Below are 24,557 nucleotides of genomic sequence, written 5' to 3' on the forward strand. Positions count from 1 at the left end.
CCAAAAAAGCAATTTCATAGCACTGACATTTCAAAATAAGAAGTCTTATTCTTTGTCTATAAATATTGTTGCTCTGCACTGGGAATATTTTAAATCTTGAATGGCTTTAGAATTTTTAGCACAGTGGGAACCACACCAGCTAGAGCAGTTAGCAAGGCAAGACCTACCAGAGTTTTGTTTTATTTTATTAGTGATGAGAGATGAGTTCCCTGAAGTACTGTACAGTAAAATAAGAGAAAACCTCAGAGCTCGTAATGCCAACTGAACATGTACAAAAAGCACATAAAAGACCAAAGAAGACCAAAGAGTATGTAGCTGCAACATACTGTGGGGTAGTCTGACATACATCCACAGTCATGCTCCTTTGAAAAGATCGAGATCAATGTGCAGCTTTGCATGTTCACAAGTACTCAGTGTATCCTCCAAAGGTTTGCTCAGTACCACTTCATATTTGCAAGCAAGATAGCGAAAGACTAACACATGCTGCAAGTTAATTGTGCATCTGGGGTCAGATTCAAAGCCCACTGCAGCAATAGAATTCCTTCACAGACTTCAAGGAGATTTGCACAAAGCCCTTAAACCCTGAGGAAAGGGGAATTAGCCTCCTGTTCACGCACTCTGTCACTGCCCAAACGCTGCTCTGAATGCCTGGCTGCAGGAGAGATGCTGCCACTGCTGCAACATTTGTGCCCCAGAGAAGACCAGGATTTCTTGGAGTATGCAGAGGAACACCTCAGAGTTGAACCCAAAACCTAAGGCCCAGCAGAGAATGGCTGCATCAAGAGGCAGATACCGCAACACACTGGGAGTGATACCCGGGCAATGCTCAGGGCACCACCAGCAGCAGAGGCTGCTCTTCCCCCTGCTGCCAACTGCACCATGACAGCTACCAACCCCCACGTGGGCTGTCCAGGTCTGGTGTTAAAAAGTAATTCTTTAAATAAAGTTATTAGATGAAGAAAAATGGTGCATTACTCTGGATGTGGCCAAGGCAAAGCAGCTAGTGAGAAGGATGGGGTGATGGCTCACTTAGCAAATGGGACTTGACTTACCAGTCTTACTGTCCCCAGTGTGCCACAGTATAACTATGTAGCAGCATTTGGAAAGTTGCTTCCTTTTACCACACACTTCATCATCATTATATAATCATTTTCCTTTGAGGACTTGTTCATAAATACTTAGAAAATGCTTAGACAATATAATCACAAAGTTAAAAAAAAAAGAAAAAATAAAAAAGATGGAACGGAATGGAGAAGCCTATCAGTGCCACTGCGTTAATCTTAAGGAACACAAGTATCTCATATTGTATCTTCTTCCAGGGGAAGAAATATATTTCATTATGGTTCTTGCAGTCCTTTGGTTTGTACATCTCATTTTCCAAGAGATTCCTGGAAGATCCAATTCCCTGTGGATGCCCTGTGCATGTTAAAAATTATCTATATTCTTTCCATCCTTTCTGTGGAAACTGGCACATTCCATTAGATCTTTCTCTTGCAGGCAATCCACTGCCACCCAACACAACACCAAATACTTGTGGTTTCAGCACTTCTGAGCTTGCAAACATTCAAACCTTTAGGAAAAGCCAAGATGCTCTGAAGAGCTTCTTATTTTGCCCTAGAGACTTGCCAACACTGATGTCAGTATCTGACGAAACTGTCCTCAGTGGAAAAACACCATGCCTTGGCCTTTCATAACAGCTACAGACACATAAACATGCTTCATGTCAACATACATGATGGATCTTCCATGCCCTATGATGGACACTCAAAACCACTGAGTATTTTGATGTTGTTTTGAATGTCTTCAGTCCAGTAATGTATAGTCAAAATATGTTTTAATAACTAGGCTTAACTAGTTACAAATTCTTAAAAAGACCAAAGGAGCAGCTGACAGAAATCTTCACTTCTATCACAATCTGATTTGTCAGATATAATAAGGAATTTTCACTTTTCATACACATTTCCTTTCTTCATAATTGAGCACATATTGTTTATCTTTAGCTCGTCTGAGAAAAGAACAGCTCAGCTCCTACACGTGCCAAGCACAGCTCCACAGCACCATGCAGCTTATGGCCCGCTGGGCACAAAAAGCTCCACGTTAGAAGTCGGTGCTGGTGTAAATTCTTCTTCACCTGGGCTCCAGAAGTCAAGTAGCCCAATTTCCTTTTCTCCCTCTGTACCCCATCCCCAGTCTGTCAATTAAGATTGCTCCAGGAAAGTGGATCCAAGCTGTAAAGAGGTATAATTATTACATTACACAGGGGCAGATGCTCTCTTGGCACAGGAGTCTGGCATGGGAACACGTACACACACAGGACTCCAGGAGCTCTCATTCAAGACTGTGATCAAAAGGTCATATAGAAAATGAACTACTTGATTATTTAATGTGTCTTATTTCCTCCACATCAGACAACAAGGGCCTCTGTCAATAAAATTGACAAATAAACAGTTAACAAAGAAAATGAAAAAAAAATGAAATGAAGCACTGGACTTGAGCCATCAAGTTATTTACCCTGCGTATTTGCAATCACCAAAATCCAGGCTCCGATATAAAGTACAGTATTTGTTACCGAAACAGCACCATCACAGAGTGTAAAAGCAGCAGAGAGAAGGTTAATGATCCTGCATGGCTGATCCCAGAGAGGCAGTGGCTGGCCTTGGGGAAGGAAAAGGAAAGCCAGCTGGGATACTAAAACAGTCCTGAAGGAGCTGGAATCTTAATTGATCTCACCGCTGGTGACTGTCTCCCCCACCATATGGCTCTCTACCCTTCCTATCATCATCTCTGGATGCTCAGATATCTCTGGATTCTCTGTATGCTCCCACAGTCCTGGGGCAGTCTGGCAGGACTGCCCATGATGTCTGCCGGAGCTATAGGGACAGGGACACAGTACAGTATTGGGGAGGCCAGCCAGAAGACAAGACATTGCTGCAGTGGGAGCATGCAAAAAGCACCCAGCGCTCTCCCTGCTTTCACAGTACTTTCATCAACCACCACCAGTGCAGTGCTAGAGCACTCACTGCCAGCTGATGTCCCATGGCCTGGTCCGGCCTGGCCCAGCCCTCCTTGCGCGTGGGCAGCGACTGCTTCGGGCCAGCAGTGCAGGGATGTAGAGCCAAAGAGCACTTTTTGGCTCTGGAGAAAAAATAAAAATATCCCAGACATTCCACTGGGTCACTAAGCAAATATTGTGATCTGCATTCAAGTAACGTTTGCTCAAGACCCAAAAAACTAACTCAGTTAAGGGGAGAAAAAAGGCTGCACAGTTTCCCTCTGCCTGACACGGCCGCTTTGCCCGCACAGAGGCCTTCCAGGCAAAGCTTTCACAGCACAAACATTTTTTGGGAATTGTAAAACTTTGTGGGAATTGCTGGGCTGCACAGGAACACTCCATAAGTGCAATGGCTCACAGATAGGTGTGAAGAAGCGTTTTATTTTAGAGAAGCAGTTCAGAGGAAGAGCAGATTGAGCTGGGCAACCATCTAATGGAAAATAACCATCACCTGATGGCTGCCCTTCAGTTTAGGAGGGAGGGGAACTGTCACCCCTTGCTAACATCAGATCTTGCTGAGGAACAGAAATGCAGCTCTAGAAGAAGAAGGGAACACCAGTGGGAAGGGAGCTGCCAGCCAGGCTTCCCACCGTGGTATGTTGGGTGAGCAGCAGGAACACCAAGCTCCATAGAGCCGAGCACCCATGGGGCTGCAAGCCCTAATTCCTACTGCTATCTTAGGGCAAGGAGGGAATGCTGATGGTAGATAAATTTCATATTTGGTAAATAAATTGCTGGAAAAGATTTACCTTTTACAGCTTAATTGGAATCAATTGAGAGGAATCAAAGCAAACAAGAAAAAGTAAACTGGCTCCACAAGCCAAATAGCCAGTATAGGATAAAGAAGGCAGCAAGTGAGTTCTCCTTTGGACACATAACCCTAAGAAATGCAGCAGTCTGATCTTTTCACCTGGTATTACACCAGACTGCTACTCAGTGAGTTTCTTCATTAACTATCCAGGATATAAAATTACTGTCCTCAGTAAGAGCGAACTATTACATTCTGCCCAAATGGCAAAACCCAGTTAACCAAGCTCAAAGACAACCTCAGGCAGAGCCAGCTCTGCATCCTCCACAGCACCGCTCCCTGCAACCACCATTAACAACAAAGGGATATTCTTTTGCATTTCATTTTCCACTGGACAGGAAACTCTTTTTGTGGTTTGGCTGGTGGAGATGAGTCTGAAATGAAATCAAGTGGAACTGGCAAGCTGAAATTAGCTTGTACTCAGAGACACTTGGGTCCCAGTATGAGTGAAGGTTTACACCACACTATTTAAAACTCAAGGAATCACATAAATTCTAACAGCAATTTAAAATAGTTGCAGTGCAAGACATAAATGAATGAAGAAGATCATAGGCAACCTCAGCAGGATGGCTGGACATCCAAATGTACAAGATTATGACTGCTTTTATTCTGAATTATTTTTCATCTTGATATTTAGATCACTTTCCTCTTTTGACTCCTTCCTCACATAACTTCCTTTATCTAAGCTCAGTCACTATTGGGTAGAAATCCTTTCTTGGATACCCCAGGTCTTTTCCTGCTGTCCTTCAGGAGGCTTCCCAGGATAAAGAGAAGAGATGGGGAAGCAGCCAGGGAAGCAGGAAGAAAACCAACCCACACTCCAGTTACTACTTACAATTACTTGGACAACCCTTCAGAAAAATCTTTCCAAAACCTATCCCTTCTCATTTCAAAACTCACTTTGAGAAGACTCTTCTGCTAGGAGAAAGTGGCATATAGTTTGTATGAGAATGATCTCCCCCAATACAGAACCTCATATTTATTTTCATGCTTAAATTACATAATTACATCTTTTCTTACGCATTCTTTATAATATTTATCAAGGATGGAAATCAGATTAAGCAACTCATCATGTTTCAGAAAGCTTTTTAGTCCTAGCTTCCTCACAGCTGTTATCTTGTAACAGAGGGAAGGAGCACATGGGTGGAGGGGGGAATGACCTGGTTGCTTTCATTTTTTTCCCTTTCCAGCTCACAGAAAACTCATGTTGGCATCAGTCCTATGAAAACCTCCAATTGTATTTAATGGAGCATGCAAAGGACAAGTACGGGAATGGCTGTATAATGTGGGCCACTGCTTCCACTAAGGCATGTTCACTTTATATACTCTGCAACGCTTTGGATACTGAAGTACTCCCAGAAAGCCAGGAGTGCATGTTTTTCAGGATCTTTTATGGTTAAGATATTTGCTCTTAGGGTTCCGTTCTTTGAGCATTACCCATGAGATCCTTGTATTTCCCCTTTAGTTCTTCCTTTCAAAAGAAGATGCCAAGTAATAAAAATGAACAAAGCCCATGTTACTAAGATATTGATTTCTTGAGACCAAATAGCTCAACTACGCTTGCTTTTTGGCACAGCTTAACAACACCTGAAATTAAGAGCAAAAGAGAAAGGAGCCAGCAACAGTGACAGCTGAAGATGATTACAAATTGTTTTTGTATTTCAAGAAGTGTTAGGCCTATTGAAGGAGAAACAGGGATTAAAAAATGAATTAAAAGGACGAAAACTATTTCAGCTCTTCTTCCCACTGAGCGTTGCAAGACCAGTAAAATCAGGAAAAAAGGAAAAAACAAAAACAAACAAACAAAAACCAACAACAATAATCACAAAACAAACTACAAAGACACGAGAGAGTCCCAGAAATGGCAGCTCTTGTTCCTTCTGCTATCCTCCCCAGACTGTAAATGCATTCCCCCCAAGAAAAAAGGAGACCACAGAAATATCAACTGCCATATAAATGCAACTATACCCACATCTTCAAAGTCTCCTATAAAAGTACACAATCACTAGTTTTACATCTCCTCCATGTATTATCACTATGTGAAATGAGCTTCATGACTTAACAAAACCCTTAGAGATTTTTTTCTAGCACTCAAAATTTATAGCATCTCCAGGAAAAGTTTTATTCCAAAGCTGCCAAAGTAATACACTGCCTACACTGGGCTGCAGCCCTTACACTGAAGCAATGAGAAGCAGACTTTGTATATTTCAACAGAATAATAAGCACTAAATATGTTATTAAAAGATAATACAGTTAAATGGCTCTTTTTATTGCTAAGTGAGTCTTCAGATAAATACACCTGATTCATCATTCATATTTGTTTGATCAAATTCCATACTGGGGGCCTAACAACCTAGGCTCTGTACAGACAAAAAGAATACAACATCACTGCCTCTACGTGGTTTAAGACATCATGTTACCATCTAACCAGAAATGTCCCACTTAACAATGCAGCATTATGTTAGCAGACTAAACAAAAGATTTAAAAAAAAACAAACATGTCCCATAGAGTAATATAGGCCTAGAAGATCATGATGCCATACAGAATTAAATTCACTTCAAAAGCCATGGTTCACAGTGCCTCCAATGTTCTATTTTCACAATGGATTTAATGTTGGCCTGTGCCTTCAATGCAATCACTTTCCATTTGGCTCAGGTGGGTAATCTCTTTCCAACCAGCACAGAAGGAGTCAAAAGCAATCCTCAGCCTACATAAGGAACCAGTGAATTGGGTAGTGATGCAGGGTGCCTGGCCCCAGAGAGCTTCATCTCTTAGGAATCTCTCTCCAGGCAACACAAGGCCCTTTACAGTGACTTGGCACAGAAGCCCTCCTCCTAGTCTAGTTAATTTAATCCCAGCATCACCTGCATATCTCTCCAAAAAAAGCTGTGTTACCCCCAACCCACTCTCCCAGCATATATTTCAGCTCTGAGATGATAAGTCTACACAGCAGCCAAAAAGTACCACCCAGAATAACCTGGAGAAAAAAAAAAAAGAAGAAAAAAAAAAAACCAACAAGATGGGAAGAGTTCTACAGTGCCAAGTTCAGCCAGATGAAAGGAAGACATCTGGTTTGGAGAGACTGGAAGGCAGCACTCCGAAGTGGAGGACTGTCTGAAACAGAGAAGGGGAGAGGGGCAAAGGTCCTCTCTGCAGGCAGCTCTGGTTATCATTACTTCAATTTAGGTATCTACTATAGCAGCTTTCCTGCAATATAATTCAGAAGGCTATAGGTCAGAGCAATCACTATTCACACCAGCTGTACAGACAGCAAACTCCTAAGAGCTCCCTTCATACCCGTAGCTCATCTCTCTGGTATTATAGAGGTCATCACTCTTACAAAGGGCTGAAAACTCATTTTCATAGTTTCACTGGCCCTGAAGTTATTTTGCATAGATTTAGTGACACTATCTATAGTAAATAGCCCTACTGCTGCTCTGTTTGACAAACAACAACCTGGTGCAAGTTTCGGTGATATCTGGAACAAAAGAAACTACTTCTGATGGAAATAGATCAGACTTCTACTGTTTTTCTTGTGACTCACTGTCCTCATGAAAAATAAATACCTCAGTTAAAAACATAATAATCAATAGCATTACATAAAAGTCCCAATCTTGCAGTTCTAAGCCAACCAAAACAGCCATCTGGATTTTAAAAAGATTGCTCTAATTTATATTTGCAGAGAATCTCTGTATTTTTAGTATATTATGAAAAAAAGGATATAAAAATACAGTGCCAAAACACAACGGTAGGATCAATACTAATTCAGAATGGCTGCTGAGCAACACATTCATCTGTTCTCTATATCCCACCTTGCTTTAGGAGAAAAAGAAATACAGCTGCAGCCCCATTTATTCCTTTTTATCTTCCTCTTTGCAGCCTGGCAGTCGCTGGGACTGTACAGCAAAGCCCTGCACAGCAGGGAGCCCAGCGAATGCTCTGCCACTCAAGTTTGGGCACCTTTACTCCAATTGCTGCTTGGTATAAACAGGGATGAAAGTCTCAGTACTGAAGAAAACAACATTGACACTCTGAAATCACTCTTCAGCATGACAACAAAAGACAACTTCCTCAAGCAAAGGACATTACAGGTGGCCTGTGATGTCTCTGAGCAAAATGCGCCCCTCCCTACAAAACTGCCACTCTGCAGCACAGTAACCTCGACGACATCTCATTATCTAAAAGTTAATAACGTTGCCTAGCTATGACTACGATATATAGTTGATACAAATCCCAGAAGTCTGATGATAGTGTTCTCCACAGAAACAGTTACTTGAAAGCTTTCCATCAACAAGGTGAATCACAGCTCCCTAAAAAATGCTTAACTTTAAGAGACAGAGAAAACAGCATTTAGGCTAACACAGAATTTACTGTAGGTTGGACATTTCGATGTTTGCAGTAAAAGCATACACTACACTATTCATGCCCTATTACCTGTTTCTAGCCTTGCATTCCTTTCCTCTGATATCTCCTCATAGGAACAAGCCAGTATGTCTTGCAGGGCTGAAACCAGGTAGAAACCAGGGCAAAGCCAAGAACAGCATTAAAGTTTAAGGTGCGTATGCAAAAACTCAAATCTAAACAGGCCAATCAAGCTGTTCCTGTGTGGTACTCTTATTTATAAGAAAATATCCTGCTACTACAAGAAACTCACATACACTATATATATATATATATATAAACATTTAAAAGAGGAGAAATGGAAAAATTGTTTCTCGCTCCAGACAAAGGCAGCTAGCACACAATGCTCCTCTGGAGAATCTTCTTTTTTTCCCAAGGAGAAAAAGCTGAGATACCAGTTAGTCCCTACCTGAAAAACTAAGTCATGTAACAGTATAGATTCCAAAAAACTCTTGCTGAATATGTGACCGTTCCCAGGGTAGATAAATACAAACCAGAGCACACTCTTTATCGGATAGTTTGTAGTCATCCCTGGACAATTCATAAGAACGCTACCTCAAATGTAGACAATTTGATCATAAATCAATTATTAGAATGAGTACTGAACAGCTTATGCAGACTTGTTTAATTTAAGATACTGGGCAGAAATTTTAGAACGTGAACAGAAGAAATTCCATGAAGTCATCCAAAGGAAGTGCATCTCACGGGTGGGTCATTACCATAGAGGATACCAGCCAGAAAAGGATAATAAAAACAGAGAAGCTGTGAGATCCCAGCAGAACTGCCACCTGTGCTCTCCTGGAGGCGATCCAAGAGGATGACAGCACAGTACCACATGCCAAAGCAAAATCTACTCTGTTATATAAGGCTGCTGTACTTTGGAAAAATACATAACTGGCACCATTAGGTTTAGCAAGTAAGAACTTAAGAGAAGGCAAAAATCACTTTGGCTACTTCTTACAGATTGGGTTTGGACTTGGACTACAAACTATCTGAAAGAAATCATAAAACCAAATGTTTCTCTTCGATGTAAAGCAAACTGTTCTGGAGGGCTTCTTTTTAAAAGGAAAACAGCTTTCTCACTTTATGCTTTAGGCAAAGGGGATAACGTCCCTCACACTTTCTGACTAGCAATCAGACTCTTTTGTACATAACACAAAGTCAGCTATAGCCAAGATATTGTATTTGAACTAATTAAATTAAGGATGCAATGGCAAGAATGGGTTTCAACTTACACATATTCTTCCTCTATCCCAGTAGCCAATCTGCCATATTCAGGATTTTTATTTTTATTTTTTTTTAATGAAAACAAAGGAAAGACACACTATTCACATGACACACCCACCTACTAAGTGAACAGAAATTTGTATCCAAGGGTAGTACAAATGTGGAAAAGGATGTATAGCTCTGGGTTTTGTCAGCTGGTATAACCATTATCTTATGCATGGAAGAATTCTGTAATGGTCAACAGAAGATGAACGCAATTCCTTCCATGTAGATGGATAATGCTCAAAGAAGACTCTGACTCAGGTAAGTGTATAATTACTCTTTTTTTCACAGTGTAACCTGTTAGGGAATAATACTCTCCCAATCCAAGTTTCTTCAACTTTATATGCAGTCCTCAACAGATGATTCTCAGACAAAGAAAACACCCGAAGGATATTGTAAGATATATAATACTACTGAAAAAGAAAAGCAAAACACCATTCATTCTGAAGATTTACTAAATTCCTGGTTAAAGGAAGCTATTGCCCATCTCTTTTCCAACAGATATCAGTTTGAAGTTACTAAGATATGACTGTATTTCTTTCTTATTAAAAAGATAGTGTCAAATCTTTGATAGCAAATGAAAAGACAGAAGGAAATCACCAGTGTCATAGAGCAAAAATTGCCTTGGGCTTTCTGGTCTTCAGTATCAGCCCATGTGGAATTATTTCATGTTTCAGCAGCAGAGAATAGAGCAGTGTTTTTCAGTTTGCACTCCCCTTACAGTGACTTCATGAAGAAGAGCAACAGCTGAAAGCAAAATGTGATTTTGACGTCCTTGAACAAGAAAAGGCATAAAAGCTGGTCAGGATAGCTGGCCAGGGAAAACACTGAGGAAAGAACCGGAGGTCCCAGAAACACTCAAGGTATTCCTGCTAGCTAACCATAAAGAGAAAACAAGCAACAGCATTAGTAATACTTTTCCAAAAGCTTTATAAGCTCCATGATATTGTTTGATCTATGATAACCAAAATAAACAGGCCAGTATAACAACTTGAAGCAACAGCAAAGCCCTGGTTCTGGTTCATGCAATACTGTTGTCAGACAGACATCTATCTGAAGTATTTCATACTGTCCTTAAGTTAGTCTTAGACATTGCCCAAAAGGAAGGTTGTTTAGGCTTTGACCCATTCCGTAGAGGATTACCAGCATTTGTGAAGTGAAAGAAAGAAATACAATCCTAACCTCTGGCACAGAGCACAACAGGCAGAAATGTGATGGCCAGCCCAGCCTCTGGTACACTGCTGCTTGTTGTTTGCATCAATCCCCTGTTTTTTAACAATTGGTCAGTAAGATGTCTGTTCCTTCACCTCTTCTTCAGCTGTGCATCCCGTAGTCACTTGCATTAAAGGAATTGTACTGATGTACAGACCCAGAAAGCTCGTAGAGACCTGACAAAAATATAAAGATTTTCTCAATATGGTAATCTGTTTAGTATATACAACTGGAGTCTGATACATCAAGCTTATGCATAGTGTGGAAGTACATCAATGACATATGTAGAAACATGGGACTACTAAAGCATCTCCCAAAACAGATGAGAGTGAAACCGTAGTGCCATATGGTGATCAAGAAACCAGAGCCAAGACAAATACTCTGCTTTTCCCTAGAGTAGCCAAGACACCATTGTGACAGCTGTGTTGAACCAAAACTAAAACAGAAGAAGGATCAAAAGCCCATTCTCGTGGCTAATAAAGTCTTCTGGAATGCTCAAACCTATCAGGAAGGAAATCCTGTGGCCATACAAGGATGACATTTGCTTGGATTAATCAGATTCATGAGTAATTTGCAGAAAAGCTATTGTGCGAGGCAAAAGTGATCTGTCTGGGCTGACAGAGGAGAAGAACGGAAAAAGTACATTGTATACTAAAATGAAGCTACCAGTAGGGCCTGGAAATCCCAAAAGGTCAGATAAAGAGTTTGCCATCACTGTGGCAGTAGCATGGCATAACCTCCATCTCCACTCCTAAATACATTCTGCATAACATTTCTAACCACTGTGGGCTGGTTGGCTGGGAAGGACAGAATGCTGAAACACAGAGGAACCCCACCTCAGCCACCCATACCCTCTCCAGTACTGCATCTTCTCCCTGGTGCATCTTCAGCTAGGCTAGAGGGGAGTAAGAATGGACCCACACCCAGACAATTTCCTAGGCAGTGAGCAGGGAGCTCACCTAGAGAGTAATAGATGGGGTTGACACAAGGGTGACCCATCTCTCAGCACCAGATGGCAGAGCTCAGCACTGGCCAGGCCATGAAATGAAGCCACATCTACTCCTGAAGGGCTACTGGGCTTTGAGCACTTCTCAACTCAAGATCTGAGCCTTTTTTTTTTTCTTTCACTTTTTTCTTTTTTGAAACAAACCCAGAGTGATCGATGAAGGTATCTATAAGCTCTGTATCTTCTGACCATCATATGCTAAATCCTAAAACAAGTATATGCTGAAATATAAACATCTATTTCTGTTGTATAACTAATCTGAACTAACAATGGGAACTTGTGCAATAAAGAAGTGGAATAGTCTACCAGGTCACACAACTGGAATTCTAAATGTTTTGCTTAACTTCCCAAATACCACTTTTCAACTCCTAAATCATCACTGGAAATCAGGTTCAAGAACAGAAACTCATGAGAAATTGGTCATACATTTTCCTATGACAGTCTGTTGCTACTTATGAGGAAAACACAAAGTGTCCTTTGTTAAGATAAAAATGAAGAATGACTTCCCATTGAGAGACTTTAAAGTATATACTGTTACATGGCTGTTAAGCTTGTTTATAGTTCTCCTACTATAAAAAAGATCACACTTCCAATATTACTGCAATTATCAGTCTTTAAGGATGCCATTCATAATGAAGTCTAAATCCAGTATAAAAATACTGTAACTTTAGCCGATAAAGTTTAATTTTATTTCAATTAAACAACAGTCTAGAAATAAAAGACCTTCTCTGCAATTTGAATACAAACAAGAAATTTGACTTCAAAGCACCTAATACCACAGAGAGCATCCCACATGGGTCCCATATTCAATTCAGAGACATATGTGAGATGAAGTTATGCAACTTGAAAAGAGCCAAAGACATCTGAAAACACAAAGTTTGTTAGCATTTGCAATTAAAAACTCTGAAGTTTCAGCCCTGGTCTGATATGGCCTCCCACCACAGGAAGCTGACATTTGTAGGACTGCTTAGAGAAAGAAGCAAGGCATCTATGCCCAATCCAAATCTGTATATGTACAGCTGTCAGATAAATTACAATCATTTATCCCAAACAGGGCTGGGTGATTAACACTAGGCACAATGTTAAACAGTGAACCAACCTGCAGTGAATAGCACCGACTTTTCCTTCTTTTTAAAAACAGCCATTAGACTTAACAATGCTCTGTGATAGACAGACTCCAGGAAGAACCATGATTCTTTCTTATCTGCAGAGATAAGTCCCGTCTTGAAGAGGGCCTACAGGAAAGCTGGGGAGGGACTTTCTATGAGGACATGTAGCAACAGGACAAGGGGAAATGGTTTTAAACTGCAGGAGGGTAGATTTAGACTAGATATTAGGAAGAAATTCTTTACTGTGAGGGTGGTGAGACACAGGAACAGGCTGCCCAGCAAAGTTGTAGATGCCCCCTCCCTGGAAGCATTCAATGCCAGGCTGGATGGGGCTGTGAACAACCTAGTCTAGTGGGAGGTGTCCCTGACTATATCAGGGGGCTGGAACTAGATGATCTTAAAGGTCCCTTCCATCCCAAATTATATGATTCTATGATGATATCCCATTTTCATTAGCAACAAGAGCTCTACTCAGTGCATTTACTCCAAAATACTGCTAAAGCTCCTCTTCCAACAGCTGCCTCCACAGCTACATATGTAAGACAGTAGGCTGGAGTTACCTATTAATCTTGCAAAAAAGAATTACACTGATGTCACATAGTTTGAATAGTAATTATGCTACAAGCTAGAAATCATTCACCGTAATAAAAATGGTTATAAACAATTCTAGATCCACAGAGTATGATGGATGACTCGTTATGACACTGAATAATCTTTTAAACATTGCACTGCCTAAATTCCAGTGCACCCTAAATTTGTATGGTGTATGATCCTGTAACTCAAATTTGATTCACATCAGAATTTTGCTTGACTTGTGATAACTTAAAATTATGGATTACAGTTGGTTGCTCTGAGATGGCTTTGCCAACAGGGTCAATTAAATGTAATGTTTTATTTGATATTTTTTTCTTGTTAAAAAAATGGGGTAAGGTACTCGGACATTTTGGTCCTGTAAACACAGCATAATATCAAAGTGTCAAAAAGAATCTTGGACACAATATTAAGGCTGGATGAAAGAACAGCAATAGGTTATACACAGCAATGGATTAAGCAGCTTGAACATCTGCCTCCAACACCAACCTTCTTCATAATGGCATCGTCTAGGAAACGAATATTCTAGCAAACTAACCAAAGATCATTTACAATGGATATTTTGAAACTTTAATCCACCTTCAAAAACAACCTATTTTTTATGATTCCTCCTATTTTCTGGAGGAGAAAGTTTGGAAAGATGATTGTTTCTTTTTGTTACCACTTGACAGCTAATCAAGTTTGATATTTATATTGTACCAGAATAATGAAATGTCAAACTGGATATTATAGTACATTTCTGAAGATAGTAATTTAACTTTCAACAATTCAGTTTGATTCAATGTTGTCTACACACTTGCAAATAGTTGTATTTTAGATTCTTGCAATCTGGTGACAGAAATAGACCCTCCCCCTGTTAGACTGCTGGTCTGGAGTGCCACTTGGTGGCCAAGGACAAGCATTCACAGCTGCTGTGGCAGACATCTATCTGAAACCAGTTGAGTGGACTTACAACCCACCAAAATAGTCTTGTAATTTACAGTTTGAAACACACCGGGTTTGGAAATAATCATGCTACAGTTGCTTAAATGAGAGACCTAACACAAAACTAAAACCTTCCTCTTCTTCACAAAAACTCACCATGGGGTACTATTGGTAGTCAACAATCTCTTGATGAACCTCCAACTCTAGAGGTCAACTCTTTCACCTCTCAGGCAAAAAAAAAGCAGATTCATAGCAGGGCTGTAAGCACAGTGTCTTGTGCATCGAGCACAGAGACAGATCTGTAACACATCTTCACATTTCGATAACTTTGGATCTTGTAGATCTTAATTGAGATAAATAGTAAAAAACAAAAACAGGCCTCTGAAACAACCAGTTCATTCACATAAGCCAAAGAAGCCACTTCAAACAAAGAAAGAAACAGAAACCAAAATGGGGCATTCAACCAGCAGCTCGCAATGCTGGGAGAATCTCATTATGGCACCACTTGTACACTGACATTACAGGACACTAACTTACTATTTATTTGCTTGTAGAATTTCATTAACTCCAAGACAGAGGCAAACTTGCATCACCAGGTCAGAAGCAGGCCAGAGTTAAGGGCAAAGGACACCCTGTACCATCAGAAAACCTCAGCTTCCTCTTAGTCAACTGCCTCATAGACACTACAATACAATAGCAATTTCTTTGTTCCTTCTTGCTTCTTCACAGAAGAGCAGGCAAGAGCAGCAGAACTAATATTCAGCACAAGCATGATGGTGCTGGTAGGAGGTAAACGGAAACATGCAGAAAATTAGTTTATACCTGGCCTACATATTTGAGAGATATAAAAGAATAATAACAGAATAATTATGTAAGAGTACAAAAAGTTGAGCACTCCCTTACAATCATCTGAGTTAGCTGTACTGTTTCTTTTCCTCTTGAGTAGTACAGTGTATGTGAATGAAGGCCAGAAGGTGAGTATCTTGGGTGAAGAACCTTAACTACAGAAATGAGATTATATCAATGTCAAATATCTATTATTATTATTCATACTTTTATTATGAGCTTTCCAAGTTGCTGGCTAGACTCCCAGAACATTTTTACCTCTTGTTTTCTCTCCACGGTAAATGGCTCATGGTAACATTTAATAAATCTAATCAGAGCACACTTTTATGGTAAATATTATTATCTGAATAAATCCTAATCAGATCAAATTAGCCAAATATTCAGCCTTCCTCAATAACTCATCCGCAGCAGCTTAAAGAGATGAAACAATGCTACCTTATAATAGTTTGATATCAGACGTTTAAACAACTGCCAAATACAACACAAGGCAGGAAAAGATAATTAATTCCTTGATTAAAAAAGACACAAACACATCCTACATCAATCTATACCAGGGGGCAAGACTCCTGCCTTGATATGACTGAAAAGGGGAATTAGTCTAAATGAATAGGAAACTGTCTGAAAAGCCAGAAAATGCTCCACACAGAAACCCTGGACCCATACAGAAAAACGTCTGCGGTTCAGAACACTCTGGAGGTTCGGGCTTCAGTGGCAGCCTGGGATGCTGGAAGCATTTATGATGATAGGAGGTAAAGTCACCACAGTTGTATCTACACTGTGGCAGCACAACTGTATTTCTGGAAGGAAGAAGGGAAAAAAAGGGGGAAAAAAAAGGGAAGAAAAAGGAACAAGATAAAACCACACGCTTTTGTGAGAAGTCTGGGAGCTCACGGTTCCCCATGATTGCGTATAAGAGTGGAGCAGGCTCTTTGTAGCAAGATTTGCATAAAGAGAAGTTAGAAATAAAGATTTATGCCAAAACCACATCATATTCCAGAGGAGGTGCCAGCAGAACACCTCAAAAATATAAAAAGCAATATATTCCAAATACTTTTAAATTACTTCATCCTAATAAAGGAAAAGGTTCAACCAGTGAATTTCTGCGGGGAGTCACATCCTATGTTACACAGCACTTGAAAATGAGAACAAAAGGCCCTGTAGCTGTTCAAGGCCAGGCTGGATGGGGCCCCAGGCAGCCTGATCTAGTGGTTGGCAGCCTTGCCCATGGCAAGGGGTTGGAGCTCAGTGACCTTTGTGGTCCCTTCCAACCTCACTCATTCTATGATTTCATGATTCTATAACTTGCTGAGCACAAGTGAGCTGTAGACCTGTGGCATGACACATACCACAACAACATCTAGGGTGGCTGAGGCCTGCCCAGCTCTGTGCTGGAACATGGTGAGATGGGAGCAGCCATGCCCCATGGAACCAGTGCTGCAGGAACAGAGGGCTGTGCCTGGCTGGTGCAGCACACACCTAGCAGCCACAAGCCCAGCTCTCCAGCTCCATGTGCTTTTCCTACTGTTAGTGAAGTGCTTAAGCACAGGAACCTACCACGCAGTCTTTGTATAACAGGAAACATTTACTTTTGTGAATGATTATAAACAGAAGGCTCTTGAAAGAGCTTACCCTTCAACAGGACCCCTTAAATATTTACATTTTGCAGGCCAACGTGTAGCAAGGAGTGTTTACTGCAAGGCAGCTCTGACTACACTTCATGTCTTGCACACAGCGTGCAGCTGTACTGCATCTCTCACTGGGGGGAACAGACTGCTGCTATTATAGCCCATCCTTCCCTCCAAACTGTGGTTAGTATTTTACTAAGTAAGAAACCTAAGATGAGACAAAATGAGGAAGGAATGAAACAGGGACATTTGACTCACTCCTGTGACATGACTGAAGCTTTTATTAATTGTGAAACAGCAGAAAGCCCATTCACAAGTTTATCCTTCAGCTTGCAATTTAGAGAGGAGCAGACGTTTACCAAAAGCAAACAAAAATCCTGAAAATTCACAATAGGTGTTTCCAGTTCTGAGACAGCTCCAGTTTGTAATCTTTTCTCTTTATCGCTATTTAATGACTCATACCACGCTACTCTCTCCCCATTCCTAATGTCTGCTGCTGAAATCTCCTTTAGAGAGATAGTACTTGGATGCCTGAGGGAAAGTCAGAGAGAAGGATAACTTTAAAAATAAAAATAAAAAAGTCACAGGAGTCATCATTTTCTAAGGCTGCGCGGAAACAGATAAAACTCTCATAGCCAAGATTAGTTCATATCGTACAGAATATAAGGAGATGGACAGATCTCCTTACATGGTGTGATAGGCTGCATCTTTCCATCAGATACATACGCAGACATATACGAAATAGTTTCTTTGAAATTGGCTGAATTACTTTGGATTCACAGCCAGAAATTCAAGGTCTGAAATAAGCTTGCTCTCTGACTTGGCAGCTGGAAAATCCAACTGGTTGTCAGAGGGAAGGTACATCTTCCTGTGGGATAATGCCAAGATGTGGAGGTAGGAAAAACAAAGCCAGATACTATCACAACATAAAGTCCCATTGTTTATTATCTGGTTTTATTTGGGATAAGCTGTTAAATTACAACTGTTAACTGTCAGAAGTTGGTCCTATCCCTAGTTCATCACTAAGGTTATTTGATTCACAATGGCTTAATACAAGCCAAACTAATTATTGTACAAATTTGTTATTATGCCCAGCTCTTACGTTCTATATATTCTCTAAATGACACACAGCAGTTCTAAAAAAAAAGAATAGTGTAGACTAGCTCATATCGTAGCAATTAGTACAGGTGCCTCATGCTCTCAGACTTCAAGCAATAAATCTCTGCTTCCATGAATGTCTTATCTCACTGCTGGCCAGCATCCCTGACAGCACAGGTAAATGAAGATGTTTTATACAGTACATAAAATCAGATCAGAGATCTGTCCTTTGGAAATCAATAAAACTCATATGATTTCACAATTAGGCTTGCAGAGTCTCCTCAGGGATTTCCCTGGAAAATTATGACTAAGAATTTAGAAACCAAAGATAATTGTAAAACCAACACTAGGGCATTTTCCAAGTGGGTAGGTGACTGAATTTGGATTGTAACATTGCTATGTCTCAGTAAAACATACATTACAGTCAAATAACAAAGGAAACTCTACTTGAATAAGCCTGGCTTGTGCTCTTTGACCAGCTCTGCTCAGATTTTGACACCCAGCCAAGAAAGCTACCACAAGCACATCGCATCCTGCTTCCCACACCAGATACCCACTGCGCTACCCTGCAACACGTGCTCCGCAGCACAGCACCCTACCCGCACTGCCTGGACGTTCACAAATCAAGGCAAGCACAGGGGGCCCCACAAAGGATCACAATGTTGTCACATCCCTTGTGTTCCACCTGCCAATAGGGTGGACGTAATTTCCCAGGTGGCAAATGGCAATAAAACTGGAATGAAAGCTGCAGATAATGCCTTTGGAAGGACCTGCACAGATATGGGAATCTGTGCTGCCAGGAGCTGTGGCTTAAGCAGAGGACAGCCAGCCTGTTTGTTCACAGGCCTGGAGAACTGCTATAGAAAATGTAGTGCAGAGCCTCAGGAGTCCCCTTCTCCAGGGCAGCAAAGCACCAGGGTCCTGGGACTAGTGGGCATGCAGGGACCATCGCCAGACTGTGTACTGGTGCTCACTTCGTATCTAATCTCTGTGCAATACTGAAGGCTGGTTTGACAAATCTGCTGGGATCAAGAATTTTCCTACTATCCTTTACTATTTTAAAGCCACCCTTGGTGTGACTGTAATTATGTGCTTCCCACGGCCTGCTATGACTTCCAGTCATAGCAGCAAGCAGTGCACAGAGATGAGTATGGGCAGAGAAAAAAGCAGAGGCCTGCTACTTCTGATGCTGTCCATCCCAAGCAGCCAGCCAAAGCTCTGCTTGCCTTTGATGCTGTGTTCTTGCCATGCAAAGCCTCACACAGCATTATTAAAGGATTCCCCAGCTAAGCAGGAAAATAATTTACCCTTGCAATTATCAGAAGACCTCATAAATCTTCCAAACGCCCTTCAAATAGCACTGGATTTGCACCGATGGAAAGCATAATTGATTTCACTCCAGTAAAGGCAGAAAATCCAGGGACACATTACACTGCAGTTAGCATGGCAGAGATGTGGTGCCCTCAGGAACACCCCTGCTTCCCTCTGGCTCTGGAGACAAAGCCATCAATGCTTTGCTGCTAAGCTGCTGGGAAATAACTCCTTGAAGCGCAGGCCTTTCATCACAGATGCCTATTTGATAACCATCACTCCCTAATGTAAATAATTGATTTCCATTTCAATTGATAAGCATCATTTAGTGTGCATCAAAAGGATCTCTACTGGCAGAAGGGATTAGAGGACCAAGGGTTTACTCAAGAATGCTTTGAAGATTTCCCTGATGAATTTCACATCCCAAATCTCCATCATTCCCTTATTTCCATCTCCATAAACGGCACTGTTTCATCCACTAACTTTAGCAAACAGGTAACATCAGTAATAGCTCAGCTTCGGTGGGGAATACAGGCCCAAGTTTAAACAGTGCTCCACTGGTTTTGTAATATCTTTAGAAACCAAGCAAAACATTCGTGTTTGCCACTTTGATACAAAAAGCATTTAAAATGAAGACGTTTAGGTTGAGGTTGGGCTGAAATTTAAAACCCCATATGGGAAATAACCACATAGGAAAGCAAACGCAGTGAGTTTCGTATAAATCATTATAACGATTCAAGGGGAAAACAAAAAATCTGTAAGAATGTTCAAATTACAAAGACAGCTATGAAACATTATAGTTAAAACACAATCATTAAAGAATTCAGGAGTTTTCCTTAAGGCTACTGCAGTCCAAGTCCCCGTTAGTTTTGTGCACAGAATTTCTATTGCCTTCAACAGGAGCTCTTTGTAGGGTAGAATCTGTAACTAAAGAACTACCCTGAAAAGGACAGTCCTTTATTCAAAACTGATTCATTGTTTTATGTACTGGTTGTAAAGTGCAAAACATTATCATAACAAATATGACAACTTCCACATTTGAGGGGAAAAGGTGGAGGAAGATCAAAAAACCCAGAAGAAACTTGGTGATAGAAAATGGAAAGGATTCCATGAAAATGTTTTCATGTCATTGAAACAGGTTTAAAATACTTAGAAATACATATACACACATTCTCCAGCAATCTTCAAAATCAAGCATTAAAACAGTCTTTCTCAATCATAATAGGAAAGAAAAACTAAAATTGTTACTTAAGCAGAAATTAGGTTTCTGGAAGTGCAAAACAGTAACTAAGTAAAAGCAATATAAAAACAAACACAGACATCAAAGCTTCTTCAGAGTTCAGCTCCTTTCTATATTTTTTTTCTCTTTCCTGACTCTGGTAGAAGGAAAATAGCCTAGCTCCTTTCTACTGCAGTAAGCAAGAAAGCCATTTGGCTACGTGCGACAGTACCCTCTACAATATCAGAAACTATATTCCTCTTTGTTTTGAAATGCAACATGAAAAAGGAATTGTCCTACCCTCCCTCTGCACAGTGGACACGTCTGCCCAGTAGTCCCTCCTGCTGAGCAGTGCTAGCAGCAGCCAGTTGTCTCCACTTGTCACCCCAGGAAAAGAGATACTCAAAGAGGGAACCCACCCACCCACCCTACCGCTGCATTCATCTCGGCCTGCACTGAGAGTGAAGAGATCTGGTGATTTAGTTACAGTAGTTTTGAATCTGTGGATGCTTTTGATGCTTTCTTGGATCAAAGAGAATGTATGAATTACTCTCAGCATTTTGTTGGGAACTGCTTCTTACATAAGGCAAAGTTACAAACAAATCGACCAGGGTTTTTTCATTCATTCATTCTCAGCAGGATCATCCCTGTGCTTTGGGATGAAGCAATACTACCATTTCCTCCACAGCCACAATTAAGACATATCTTGAGGAAATAAAACAAAAGGAAAGATCTCTCAATGCAAACTTAACCTCTTGGGTACACGATAGTCATTTATCCTGCAAAGCAAAAATACTCAGCACAAGAAGCTGGAAGAAGAGGAGCAAAGATGGCCATGGATGCTCTGTCATAAAGGACAGCCACATTTGTCACCAGGCTCACATACATCTGGCATGGATATACACAGGAATAGCATGGAGAAAGCAAACACACATGCAACACAGAGCCATATATACAAATATTCAATCAAACTCACAATTTTTCTAAAAATAGGCTCATTATTAAAAAAACAATTTTTTTTTTCCTCAACATTGTTAAAACAATGGAGCACAAAATAAAGCAATTTATAATGGAACAGTGGAAATTTCAGTATCTGGAAATAGCAGTGTAATTCCCTGCCAGAGTTTGATTCACTTACTGCCCTGGAATGACTCCAGCTTTACACCAGCCTGTCAGTTGACAATTTGTCACCTTATAAGTGAAACCCTTATCTGAGTCAGCACAAAGGAACTCCACAAAAAGCCTGAAGAACTCAGAGAATCTCTGTACAACAAAAGCATAGCAGAAAGGAGTCCAAAAATCCCCAGCAAAAATATTTTGCTTTGTCCAAATATTCACATGTGGAAAATGTGCCTCCACAACAACTGCAGCTTGCACAACATCAGCCTGCAGAAGTTCTGAAGTTACCCCTCTGCCTGAAAGCAAAGCATTTGCAGCCACTGCCATCCCTGGAATCCTATGTGCTGCGCTTCTGCTGCCTCCTGAACGTGGACAGAAGAGAGCAGGCAGAGATGTGTCCCAATGGCCATGACCTTCCTGTCTGCTTTTGGCTTTTACCAGACCAGTACAGTAAACTATAGCCTTCCTGAAAAACAAAACTGCATGTCAACAATGAAGAACTGTTCATGGCAAACGATCGTTTGCAGTCCACGGCACTAGAGACTGCCTCCTACTTACTGAAGCAGCTCCAGTAAGCAAGCTTATTTTAATCAGCATTTTCTACCCAGACAATACTTTCACTCAGCATTTTTTCTTTAGGAGATTATTTACAAAGCCACCAAAAATAAAGTGTTTAAAAACCAGAGGTTTTCAGGACTTCAGAGGAAGACCATGACGTAGGATCCTCAAACCTTTCTGGCTTTCTCTCTAGAAGCCTGCCTCAGCACCTGTAGGATGGGGCAGAGCGCAGGACAGATGTACAGCCCTTCTATCTGGCAGGTACTGGGAAAGAACAGTTTGGTTCAGCTCCTTGGCCATGGCTGAGGAACAGCAGACCCACTGCAGGGTGCATTCCCCATGCTTGATGGTTTGCACATCCAGGAAAGCCCTGCACACAAAGCTTTTACACCTCTGGTCCTACTTATGCCTCAGCTTGAAAGCAACACAACACAGGGGGGACAAGCTCCAGTGGAGAAGGGCAAGCAGTTTTTGGTAAGCTAGCAGGGATCTTAATCCAACAAACAGTTTGTGAAAGCACAAGAAGCAACTAAAACTCAACAGGCCCATCAGACATAAAGGATGGGTTCTGCTCTTATTCAGCTCAGCTCCAGCCCTTCCTGCTTCACCTCAGCCCATTTCTGAGAAAGACAATTCAGAAAAAACTGAAGCACCATGACAGCGTGGATGCTCTTGCTGACCATCTCTTGTTAGTCTGCTCATGAAAGCTGACTGTAACTCAGCACGCACAGATGACAGCAAAGAAACAATGCAAAGGACATTTTCTCAAATAAGACAGATATGTGTAATAATAGCAATAATAAGAGGAGATTGTGTGTAAGCACTCCAGGTTAACAGATTTCTTCATCAACTCCTCCCTGTTTCTATTCACATTTCTGTAAGACAGGAACACAAAATTATCCTGGAGAAAAAGATAATCCCAAAATGATGACAAGGTCACAGCCATCACATAGCTGCACAGCCCTTTCTCACCATGTGAGCATTCAAAAACTCCTATTTTACATCACATCTAATGCACATGCATAATAGGTTCATACTCATGTGGAAAGAATTACTTTTTTGGCAAAGTCTCTTAACTTGCTCCTATGACATCCTATATGCTTTACAGCTTCCTTTTTTCTTTCCCCCTTCAGGTCATCCTCACCTTGCTCTTTGCTGTGCTGTATTCAGCGAGAGTAGGGGAAGTTGGTGGAGGAGGAGAGTCTGGTTTTGACTGCAATTCCCTCCTTCCAGGGCAAAGAGCATGAAGACAGCATGGGAGTCCCAAGAAAACAAGCTCTTTCCAAATCAGCTTAGCAAAGCTCAGCAGTAACACGCATCATTACAATGCCTGGATCCTGCCATGTAATCAGTATGGGTATCTCCACCTGTACAACCTCCATCTGGAGTCTCATGTTAGGAAGTGTATTATTGCCTGAATGAGTAGGTGCAGAAAGATGTTCTCATCTGGATGACTTGCTTTAAAACTCCTGCAACTATTTCTGCTGCAACGTACTCAAAAATAATGCATCAGAGTGACTGCAAAATGCATGAATAAGCACAATGACCTGTTCAATCACAAGCCTTGCAGAGAAACTGTCTGCTGAAGTCTGCATGAAGGACCTGCTGCCCCTGCCTAATTCCCATTGACCCCTTGAAGCTACGCTACCAAACTTGTGCACAGGACAGACAGCTGTGCCTTCACACATGAAATAAATCCTTGCTAGTCCTCGGCCTTAGGACAGGGCAGGGCAATGTAACTAAGGCTCTTTCATAATTAGATGCTGAGTGTGATCCAAAGATGATGCTTTGGGTTAATGCTGCGAAAGATTCCCCTTCCTTTCCCAAAGGGGCCACTGCAGTGCTGAGTGCAAGTGCAGCCCCGTGGCAGTGCAGGACCACGGTCCCACCCCCTCCTGCTCAGTGTGCCACACCGATTCCCACTGCCTGTGTTCCACTGGGCTGCGAATGGCAGCTTTGGTGACAGTGGCTGGGGCCAAAGCCACGAGAATTTTAAGTGCTCATCCATGGCCAGCCTATCTTTATTTCTGTCATCTGTATGGAATTACTGCTGCTTTCAAATTTGAAACTTGGTACATTTTATTTCGAGATGACTTTACAAGTCTTTCTGTGTGATATTCATTTCAACAGCACTCTAACATTGCACAACAGTCATATGATCCGGTGTATGTGTTTTATGAGACAGACATGACACATGAAAATTAAAAACAGGTTCTTTGTCTGGAACACAGAGAGGAACCACAGGGGGAAGAAGAAAAAACAATGAGAACACGCGCCCAAAGATCAGGGTGGAGGAAGAAAGAGGAGGAAAAAACAGGATGAGACATCAGAGTCATTTCATCCTGCCCAGAGTGGAAACAGCTTCCATCAGAAGCAGGGACAATTCATTTGCATAAATTTACTGCAGA

General features: G+C 41.2%; 1 protein-coding gene across 5 annotated transcripts in view; it reads right to left on the reverse strand.

Moving 5' to 3' along the window:
* Positions 1-24,557, reverse strand: part of PID1 (phosphotyrosine interaction domain containing 1) — a 79,179-nt gene that overhangs the window by 3,373 nt on the left and 51,249 nt on the right. The window contains exon 3 of one of the 5 annotated variants that reach the window (XR_014885558.1): positions 10,714-10,919. The exons of the other annotated variants lie outside the window; for them this stretch is intronic. The gene's annotated coding sequence lies outside the window, so the exon portion shown is untranslated. The remainder of the gene's footprint in view (positions 1-10,713; positions 10,920-24,557) is intronic. 5 annotated transcript variants of the gene reach the window in all.

The sequence above is a fragment of the Meleagris gallopavo genome, chromosome 11 (genome assembly GCF_905368555.1).
Source record: "Meleagris gallopavo chromosome 11, MGAL_WU_HG_1.1, whole genome shotgun sequence".
Taxonomy (NCBI): domain Eukaryota; kingdom Metazoa; phylum Chordata; class Aves; order Galliformes; family Phasianidae; genus Meleagris; species Meleagris gallopavo.